Source organism: Elephantulus edwardii, unplaced genomic scaffold (genome assembly GCF_000299155.1).
Source record: "Elephantulus edwardii isolate Elephantulus edwardi_28Jun2011 unplaced genomic scaffold, EleEdw1.0 scaffold00004, whole genome shotgun sequence".
Classification (NCBI taxonomy): domain Eukaryota; kingdom Metazoa; phylum Chordata; class Mammalia; order Macroscelidea; family Macroscelididae; genus Elephantulus; species Elephantulus edwardii.
In genome coordinates, this window is record NW_006399754.1 from 35,421,833 (window position 1) to 35,433,146 (window position 11,314).

Sequence of the window (11,314 nt, forward strand, 5' to 3'; positions counted from 1 at the left end):
TTAGGGCTGTTGTACATAGGGTCGCTATGAGTCGCAAGCGACTCGACGGCATATAACAACAACAACAACCAGCGACTCAGTCAAGGAGCCCTGGTGGCCCAGTGGTTAAGTTCTGACCTGTTAACTGAGAGGTTGAGGGTTCAAACCCACTCAGTGGGTCCAAACAAGAAAGACCTGCTTTGTCAAGTTGGTGGCCTAGGAGACTGTATGACCCGTGGGGTCACTGTGAGGTAGAAGGGCGTGAAGGCACGCGCCCCACCTCCACCTGGACCTTTAGCACAGACTTCAACTACTTCACAGTGTTTACATTTTTTCTGGAAACCAAATTTACTAGGGCTACTTGTAGCTAAACTGACAACATGAACCTTGGACACACTAGTTTAAAATAAGAAAAGTTTGGTTTTAATCTAGAAACTTGTTGTCCTTTGAAGACTTATGAGAAAACCAGAAAAGGTCTGCTTGCCCAGTAATGTGTCCAAAATTGGGTGAAAAGGCTGACCGTTTAAGTGCCTGCAGACAGACCTACTTGATATCCAGGAAGCCAGAGGAAGTGGTGATTTCTCTCAATGCTGTATGCCTTCTGACTCCAGGTCTTGTCCTCTCACTGACACTTCTACAAGAACAGGAGAGAGGCGTGCGTGCATGCGTGCGTGTGTGCGTGCCAAGTATGCAGTGTGTGTACACTGGTTATGTGTGTATCCACAGTGTAGATGCATGTGTGTGTGTGTTTGCATGTAGATGTGTGTGGATGTGCACTGGCATGCATGTGTGTGCATGTGTGTGCGTGCCCTGGTTCACACATGTAGCCAGAGTGTGTGTGCTGTTCCTGTGTGTGCACACATGTGCTTGCATATGTGCTCATGTGCCTGTGTGTGTGTGTGCTGGCCGACATGTTTGTGCATGGCGGTGTATATGCATGTGTATGCCGAGGGCATGTTCATGTGCACATAGGTTTGCGTTTGTGTGCATGGGCTGGTGGACACCTGTTTACATGTGTGTGGGTGTGTGTTTAGGTGCTTGGTGCCTGGACGTGGATGCATGTGTGTGCATGGTGCCTGTGAGTGTGCACGTGTGTGCATGTACCCACCATGTAGGCGTGTGCAGAGAGGTGTGTGTATATTGACATGTGGACTGGAGTGTGCTCAGCATACCTGGCTGTGCATATGTGTGCAGACAGTGTCGGTGTGCATGTGTGTACTTTCACACCTGTGTTTTCCTGTGTACATGTGCACACACGTGCTGGCACATGCACCAGCATACACATGTGTGCTGTGTGTATGTGCTGTGTTCACATGTGTGCAGACAGTGCCAGTGTGCATATGTGCACTTGCACACCTGTGTTTTCCTGCGTGCATGTGCACACACGTGCTGGCACATGCACCAGCATACACATGTGTGCTGTGTGTATGTGATGTGTTCACATGTGTGCAGACAGTGCCAGTGTGCATGTGTGCACTTGCACACCTGTGTTTTCCTGCGTACATGTGCACACACGTGCTGGCACATGCACCAGCATACACCTGTGTGCTGTGTGTATGTGATGTGTTCACATGTGTACAGACAGTGCCAGTGTGCATGTGTGTACTTGCACACCTGTGTTTTCCTGTGTACGTGTGCACATGCATGCAGGTACATACACCTGTGTGCTGTGTGTGTGTGTGGTGTGCACGTGTGTGTAGACAGTGTCGGTGTGCATGTGTGCACTTGCACACCTGTGTTTTCCTGTGTATGTGTGCACACACGTGCTGGTCCATGCACGGACATACACATGACGTGCTTGTGTGTTGTGTGATCTGCGTCCATCTGTGTTGTGTGCATGGACAGCATGCTGATGGACCGCCCTGGGGCTGGCTGGTGCTGGGGGGACTGTCGAGTGGATTCCATGCACAGGATGGCCTGTGACAGCAGAGCTTGCCTGTGGGGTTTCATAGTCCACAGCCTACAGGAGCCGATCTCCATGACGTCCCACAAGAGCCCCTGGCTGAGTTTGAACCTTCCACCTTTGGTGCACTGAGCCATGCAGGGCTTCTTGGGGTGTGTATGGAAAGGGCAAATTACGCTTTCTGCATGATCAGTTAAGACAAGAGTGTAAAACATTCCCACATAAACAGCCCATTGGATGAGGGGGCAGAGAAGAAGACACAGCAGTGGTGGGGAGGGAAGGTGTGAGCCCTGCCGGACGCCTGGCCTCCAGGAAGTGTCACTTCCTCAGGCCTGCACAACGCTTGGCAATCCCCTGTCATCCTGTGGAAGGCAACGTGGCTGCCACAGGACAGCACTGGCGGGCCAGCATCGCTTCCTAGCACCGACGGATTAGGGGGTCAGGAGGTCACAGGGCCAGAAGCTGCCAAGTTCCCATCTGTCGTGAGGGCGTGGTCATTGCTCAGGATGGAAGGGGCGGGCGGGCAGCAGCTGAGTTCCCGGCACTGGACCACTGATGGCCGGCTTCTTCCTGCCTGGCCGTCCAGCCTCCTCTCCCACCTCCACCCAATGGGCTGGACACTGATCAGATCCAAAATGTAACAGAAGGACACATGTCCAGAGAAAGACATCTGACAGAGATCTGGGGCATTGGAGACTTGTTGATAGTCTGGGGTCCTCCTAGGAAGGAAAAAACCAAACTAGACTAGAGGTTTGCAGGGCCACTCCCTGCAGTCAGCAGTTGGATCTGTGGGAAATTGCGAGGACACCAGCGGGACGAGACCTCCGTGTGGCAGCCCCACTGCGTCCTGTTTGTGCGGCCTCACTGGGCTCCTGGCCACGCCTGTCTGGCCAGCACTGCCCTGAGTGCAGGGTGCAGAGATCTTTCCTCTCCATGTCTGTCATCTGTCCTGCCCTGTGCCCTGGCTGAGGGCAGGAGGGGCCGCTCAGTAACCCTACACCTGTCCCGCGGGACCACGCCTCTTCCCTCTGCCCAGAACTCCCGAAGAGGCACAGGGGGGCAAGGGCCGAAGAGGCACAGGGGGGCAAGGGCCGCCAGGCAGCCAGCCCGGGTGGCCCTGTCAGTGCGACCTGCGTCTATGGTGCCTGTCCCATGATGGCTGTTGACGACAGCAATTTATATTCCAGGACAAGGAACAAGCTCGCTTCACCACAGAATGAGAAGTCCTCGAGACGGAGCAGTCTGCCGGCCGAACTCCTCCCGGGAAATGCCAGTCGAGGGCGACTTCAGAGAAACATCAGGAACTTGGAACCGGTTCAGCTGAGGCGCCCCAAAAAGAGATCGTCCATAATTCCAGGTAGGATCCCACGTGCTGCCACCGGCTCTCGCTGTCAGGAGTCCTGCCGGGCTCACCCATGACAGGTCAATCTGCTCACCAAATGGTCCATAGGTCCAGCCCCCAGGACCCAGGAGGAGGATGTACTGACCTGTTTCTGGAAAGATGGCAGCCAGGGAAGCTGCAGGCAGCTCTGCTCTGTCCCGCAGGGTCTCCGTGAGTGAGGATCTACTCGATGACGGTGGGGTTTGTTTTGGTTGTTTTATCAGCCTTCTTGGTCTATGTATGAGCAAGGCTCTCACCCTGCCCACTGTGCAGGCTTGGTGTGAGCTTGGTGTGGCAGGAAAATGGTATTTCCGGTCACTTCACATGCGTGGGGAACTGGGCAGGCCTAGCGAAGAGTGTGTGATGATTGGATAACCCGCAGTGTGACCCACTGTCACCAAGGTGCTTCCAATGTATGGTGACCCCAGGTGACCGCGCAGAACTTCCCAGGGAGTCTCCTGGGCAGTAATCGTCACAGGGGCAGGTTGCCCAGTGTGTCCCCTGTGGAGCCACTAGCAGGTTTGAACTGCAAACCTCTCGGTCATGAGTCATGATCAGATGCGCCCCATTGAACATGGCCTTGGGTCTGAAGGCTGGAAGGCTTTCGGAAGCCCAGACATGTCTGGGTGTAGAACTGGCCAGGCTTCCTTGTCTGGTGAGCATTCTGTGTTCTCTGCCTTCTCCGTGTGCTGTCCAGCCTCCAGGCGCTGTGGACACTGTCCTGTCCCTCGGTGGCCTCAGCAGGACGGCGGAACAGCTTTGCTTGCAGTTCTGAAATGTCCCGCACTGCCTGTCTTCCCCCGGCTTGTTTGTCTTTTACCAGATGGCTGGACTGTTGAGTGAAAATGATGTTTGTGTATGCCAGAAATGAACAGCATTAAACACTCGGACACATGCTTCAAATTCCTGCCTTGCACCAGAGCCTGAAAGCATGGGTAGTGGAGGGCAGGACTGTGTGGACTGTGCCTGGATGCCAGTCTTCCTGTAGAGACTGTGTGGTCGATGCTCGGAGGCCAGTCTTCCCTTAGAGACCATGTGGACAGTACCTGGCTGTCGGTCTTCCCGTAGGGACTGTGTAAACGGTGCCCGGGTGCCATCGTCCTGTAGGGACCATTCGAGGTTCACAGACGGGCCTTAGAGATGTGTAAGCTGTCTGTAACTGCTGCTGTGAATCCAAACAGGAGCGGCTCTGTCCTCACAGGAGAATGTGCGTTACTTAGAGGTGCCGTCTCAGGACTCTCTGCATTGAAACTTCCAGGAAAGAAGGGAAATGACCTTTTTTGTTATTCTTGATTAATGGATTGGCACCCTTCATTAGTGACATTAGATTAGACACAACTTGTGAGTGGGAAGCCTCTAACTATATAAAAGGGAAAACCAATTCTATCATGTTCACTAGTTATATTGGCTCCTCTGACTCACTCCTCAGAATCCAGCTTCTTGCATAATTTGCTCAGCAAACAGATTGAATAGGTGTGGAGAGAATACAACCCTGATGCACTCCCTTCTCCGTTTTAAACCATGTAGCGCTCCCCGCTCTGTTTGCACAACAGCCTTCTGGTCCAGGTATAGTTTCCGCATGAGCACAATTAAGTGCTCTGGGATTCCCATTCTTTCAGTGTCAGCCATAACTTGTTATGATCCACACACTCAAATGGCTTTGCATAGTCATAAAAGCACAAATAAGACATTCTTCAGGTATTCAGCCAGGATCCATCTGACACCAGCAATGATATCCCTAGTGCCACGGCCTCTTCTAAATCCTGTTTGTACTTTTGGCAGTTCCCTATCTATGTACTGTTCTAGCCATGTTTGAATGATCTTCAACATTATGTTGCTTGCATCTGATATTAATGATAATTGTTCGATAGTTTACACATTATGTTGGATCACTTTTCTTGGGATTGCGAACACATATGGATCTCTTCCTATTCAGTGCCCAGACAGTGGTCCTCCAAATATCCTGACATAGATTGGTAAGTGCATCCAAGGCTGCATCTATTAATTGAAACAAGCCAATTGGTATCCCGTTGATTCCTGGGACCTTATTATTTGTCAACACTTTCAATGCAGCTTCTACTTCCTCCTCCATTACCACTCAATCAGGAACAGAAGGCTATTGTGCGAACCGAGCAGGGGAACACTGCATGGTTTAAATTAAAAAGGGAGTGTGTCCGGGTTGTATTCTCCCTCCATGCCTATTTAATGTGTATGCTGAGCATATTATATGAGAAGCTGGACTCTATGAAGAGAAGTATGGCATCAGGACTGGAGGGAGACTCATCAATAACCTGCACTATGTAAATGACACAACCGTGCTTGCTAAAAGTGAGGAGGACTGGAAGCACTGTTGCAGAGGATCAAGGAATGCGGCCTTCGGTATGGACTGATTCTCAGTATCAAGAAAACAAACATTCTTACAACTTGAGCAATAGGCAGCATCATGATGGGTGGAGAGGAGATTGAAACGGTCAAAATCTTCATCTTGCTTGGATCCAGTTAACACCCTTGGTACGAGCAGTGAGGAGATAAAAGAGACACATTGCACTGGGGAAAACCTGCAGTTAGTGACCTCTCCAAATTATTGAGACGTAATAATGTCAGTTTGAGGACTAATTTGCATCAGATTCAGGACATTGTTTTTACAATCACTTTCTGTGCATCTGAGAGCTGGACAATGAATAAGGATGACAGAAAAAGAATTGATGCCATTGAGCTCTGGTGTTGGAGAAGAGCACTGAACATTCTATGGATGGCCAAGAGAACAAACATATATATCTTGGAGAAGGTGCAGCCAGAGTGCTCTTTGGAGGCAAGAATGATGCTCTTTGGAGGCAAGAATGATGAGGCTTCACATCACATGCTTTGGGCATGTTGCTAGGATGCTGGGAAGGGTGGAGGGTCAGTGAAGGAGAGGAAGTCCCTTGACCAAGTTGATCGACACAGTGACTGTCAAAATGGGTTCTAGTGTGTCAGGAAGTGTGAAGTTGGCAAAGGATAGAGCAGAGTTCAGATCTTTTGTTCATAGGATTGCTATGAGTTGACACCTAACAACAACAACAACAACCTCTAACTAAACATGTTGGGCTGTTAATCAAAAGGTCAGTGGTTCAAATCAACCAACAGCTCCACTAAAGAAATATGAAGCGGGTGGCTTCTGCCAGTATTTTGTTTTTGTTAGATGCCATCAAGCCACCTTTGACTCAAAGCAACCATTTGAACAGCAGATCTGAGTCCTGCCCTGCCTCAACCTCACTTCGCAGTCATGCTCAAGCCCATTGATACAATCACTGTGTCAATCCTTTATTGAAAATGTTCTTTTAATTTTTTATTGTATGTTGGTTTGCATACAAAACTCGTATACCTTGTGTTTCATTTATGTACACTGTGTTTGACACATGCCTTCATTCATATTGTTTCATATGGTCACTCCCATACTCTGTGTTTTAGAAAATCAATCACCATTGATCCATGCTCACTATCCCTCTATCTTTTCGTGTCCCTATTGGATCTTCCGTAATTCCTTCACCCCTTCCCTCTCCCTACCAAACACTGCGACCCTGTGATTTCCCTCTCTTCACCCTCAGCCCTCCTACCCTATACCCTTCTCTCCTTGGACTTTTATCTACATCTTACTAGTTATCCTTCTGTTTTTACAACAATAATCTTATGCAGTATTTGTCCTTATAAGATTGAGTTAGTTCACTCAGCATAATGCTCTGTAGCATCTCCCATGTTACGTAGTATTTTTCAAAATTGTTCTTCTTGAGTTCTGCATAATATTCCATTGTGTGAATCTACCACAATTTCTCAATCCATCCATTTGTTGATGGACATTTTTGTTGTTTGTTATCAGTGTACAAGTCTTCATGTATGCCTCAGTTTTCTTTCTTTTTTTTTTTTTAATATATTCCAAGCAGAGGAATAGCTGGGTTATATGGAATTTCTTTGTTCAGGTTTTTGAGGAGGCGCCAAACTTTCTTCCAGAGTGGTTGTACTATTTTACATCCCACCAACAATATAAAAGAGTTCCAATCTCTCCACATCCTCTCCAATGTTTATTATTTGCTGTCCTGTTAAACTTTGCCACTGCTACTGGAATGAGATGGTATCTCATTGTGGTTTTGATTTACATCTCTCTAATTGCAGTGATTTTGAACATTTCCTCATGTGTCTGTTGGCCATCTAAATATCTTCCTCTGTGAAAAGTCTTTCCTTGTCTTTTGCCTATTTTGTAATTTGTTATCAGTTTGTTGTTTTTTGGGTTTTGTGGGGTTGGGTTTGTTTTTGTTTGTTTTGTGGGGTTTTTTTTAGGTTTTTATGAAGCCCTGTAGTAACATCAATGCAGGGGATCTTCTAAAGATTAAATCCCTGTGTGCATAAAAAACTTTTTCCAATAGGATGAAAAGAAAACTTACTGTCATTTGATAATGACATCTCAGACAATGATCTCAGAAAGAATCTTTACACAGTACTACAGGGTCTTCCTCTCTCACTGACCCTCTGCCTTTCCAAGTATGTTGTCTCTAGATTTCCAAGGACTGACCACCCCCTACCCCTGACAGCATGCCCAAAGTATATGAGGCCCCATTTCCTCGTCCCTACCTGTGAGGAGCACTCTGGTTCCACTTCCCACTTCCTCCAGAGCCGACCTGTTTGTTCTCTTGACATCATGAGAGACTCAGCGCTTTCCTCCAGTGCCACAGCCCAGAGGCAATGACTCTTCAGTGTCATCCTTATTCATTGTCCTAATTTCAGATGTTGTCACTATTGACAACTTAGGAGGGGTGTGTGTGTGTGTGTGTGTGTGTGTGTGTGTGTGTGTGTGTGTGTGTCTCCTTGGATACAGTCAACTCTATGGTGATTGATGGTTGGAGACCTGGGTCGAAGCTCACTGCTGTCAAGCTGGTCTTGACTCCTGGTGACCCCTTGGTCTGTGACTCAGTGGAACTTCCTCAGAGGGTTCCCTAGCCTGTCATCTTTGTAGGAGCAGAGCACCTTGTCTTCCTCCTGGGAAGCTCCGGGGGGGGGGGGGGTTTGAGCTCCTAACCTTCTGGTTAGCAGTGGAGAGCTTCCCCAATGTGCCACCAGGCTCCTGCGCTCTTCTTGTTGAAGGCTGTTAAGCTCATTTGTTAAGCTCATTGTGGCCGAAGACAGAATCAAGCCCAGCCCCTGCATTCAGGTGGGTTCCCCCTCCAGCGACCCTGTTGGAGAGGGCAGAGCTGCCCACTAGGGCTTCCAGGGCTGTGGTCTTCATGGGAGCAGCTGCCTGGTCCTCCTTGTGGGGGACACTGGGGACCTCGTGGTGGACAGTCAGGCACTTACCAGTGTGCAACCAGGGCTGACCCTTCTCACTGGTTAATGAGGGTCTGGGCAGACTGGATGGTTAGCTGTGTGGTCAGGCAAACAGTTGAGGGTCCTTCGTTTCTAAGGATGTTAGTGCCCTACGTGCCCGCTCTGCCCAGCACTGCCCACTCTCCCTCAGCCGGTCAGGCCTGAAGCCCCATCTCTGGAATCCAATCACCTGTCCTGTCGAATCCACTGCTTGTTTCTTGGAGAGCGTGGCAGCCTCAGGCACCCTGTGGAGTGTCCTACTTGGCAGTGAGCTTGTTGTATTTCCTATTGCGGATGAATATCTTTCCAAAATGTACGTCTGTCTGTTGCGTTCCCTGGATTAAAATCCCCCACGGCTGTGGCTGCTATTACACTAAAATCCACACTCCTTAATGTGGAGAAACACCCTCTATGTGGTCTGCCCACAGCTTCAGTCCAGGGGGTGCAGCCCCGCTGAGGGGCAGCTGGGAGAGGAAGCGGGCACTTCCCCCGCTTTCCTAGAGCTGAAGGCTGGATGAGGATTGCTCCAAGCAGTGAGGACAAACTCTGGCCTGGCCTCAAAAAGCAGACATGCCTGTGTATGGGATATGCCATCGTTTTCAGTTCAGATTTACTATTTTCCACATCCGTAACTCCAGAAACCCTAAGCCAGGGCTGTGATGTCGACTGCAGCTCATAGGACCCCTTGCGACAGAGGAGCCCGGCTCCGGCTCACGGGGACACGCTGCTTCATCTCCCTCCTGTACTGTGGCTGCTGGGTCTGAACCATCGACCTGTGGGTAGCTGTCCAGTGTCCGAGCCGCTGTCCTGCCAGGGCACCTGCATATCCCAGTTAAAGGAGTACGTTGTTTTCATAATCCACACACACTTTGAGCATCTGAAAAGCAGGCACACGTCGTACGTGGAAGGCTGCAGAAGAGCCCGTGTCTGGGTCCCTCGTGTTGGTGCAGAGGAATAGACGAACGTGGACTTCCTGCCCGGAGCGTGTTTGCCTTAAACAGCACTGGCCCCAAGGCCCGTGTTGGCCGTGCGCTCACGCAGCTGTCCTCGCCTGCACGCTCCAGGGGCACCGATTGCTGCACAGGTGGGGGCGGGGGAGCTGGTTATCGGGCACAGGTAATCGGAAGAATGAAGGCGGCAGAGGCCCCTGGTCTCCCTGTGGGAAGGGTGTGGTGGGGCGACCGTGAGGTGGGCTATGGGTTCCGGTTCAGTCCTGACAGCTGTTTGTCACAGGTTCAGGGACAGACATCCTGTACTTAGTCATGCCTCGTGGAATTGTCGTGTTTCCTGTTGAAGAGTTCTGACATTCGGGAACTCTGCAGATCTGCGCATTTGGTGACGTCTCCACAGAGCCTGCAAGACGAGAGCTTAGCCAGGGCCTCCATCAACAAGGGCTTCGGGGAGGGCTCTTCTGGGAAGTGTCCGTTGCAGTAAGTGGTGAGTCAGCCGAATGGTTAGTTTAATGGAGACAAGCCGTGTCCCTCCGCCCTCGTCTGTGCGCCCACCACCTGCTTTCCGTAGGTAGGAGTGTAAGGACTGTTGCAGCAGGTGGCAGCGTGGAGGGTGCGCTGTGAGAACGGGGTGATGACCACTTATCCTGCTCAGTGTGGTTGCTGGTTGCCTTGGAGGCGGTCCTGATTCACAGCGACCTCGTGTATGTCAGACGGAAGCACTACAGACGGAAGCGCTGCCGGGACCCTCACGGTCCTCGTTCAAGGTCACTGTTGCCGTCTCACCGTGTCAAGCCGTCTCCTCTTCTTGTTGATGTCCTCTCTCCACATGCCAAGCATGCTGTCCTTCTCCAGGGACTGGCCTGTTTCTTGTCCAGAGAACGTGAGCGGGAGTCCCACCATCTCTCTTCCAAGGAGCCTTCTACTTACATTTGTTCTAAGATAGAAATGTTTATTCTTCTGACACATGATGGGATGTTCACTATTCTTCACGATCGCCACAACCCAGAGGTCTCTGTTCTCCTCAGTCTTCTGATTTATTGTCCAGATTTTGGGTGAAAATGAAGTGTTTAAAAATGCTTTGACTTGGGTCAGGTACACCCTAGTCCTCAAAGTGACATCCTTAGTCTCTAACACTTTAAAGCAGCTTCACGGTAGGTTTCCCCATGTTCTGCACCAGCTCGCTCCCTGAATGCTTCTTCATGGGGCATAGTACGAACCGCAATGGAAGGTTAATTTGGGGGGTGTTTAATTGCAATAAAGTATGTCACAAAGCTCCTTATTTCCTTATGCAAGTAAAAGTAATCGTCATAATGCAGCAGTCATCAAGTGTGCATTGTTGTTGTAAGGAGCTATCCAGTTAGGAACGATAGTGACCCAATCCGTACTGCGTTTGGAGCCTTTTTTAAAAAAAAAAAAACAAACACCCAACTTAAGCTGCAAGGTGACATCACCATCAGAGTTTGAAATGTATTTCTTGGCAGAAGTTTTTGGGACCCCTCCAGCACCAACCTATTCAGGGGATAGGATTCTTCAATATGGCAGTTTAAAAAATATACGTAGGAGGAAGCAGAAAAATTATTCTGACCATCCTTCCAGTTATTCATTTACATAAGAACTGGCTGTAACTTAAAATTTTTGTCCTTGAAATAAGGAACCAAAAAGTAACTGTTGTTGTTGTTGTTGTTGTTGTTGTTGTTGTTATGTGCCGTCGAGTCGTTTCCGACTCATAGCGACCCTATGCACAACAGCCCTAAACCCTGCTCT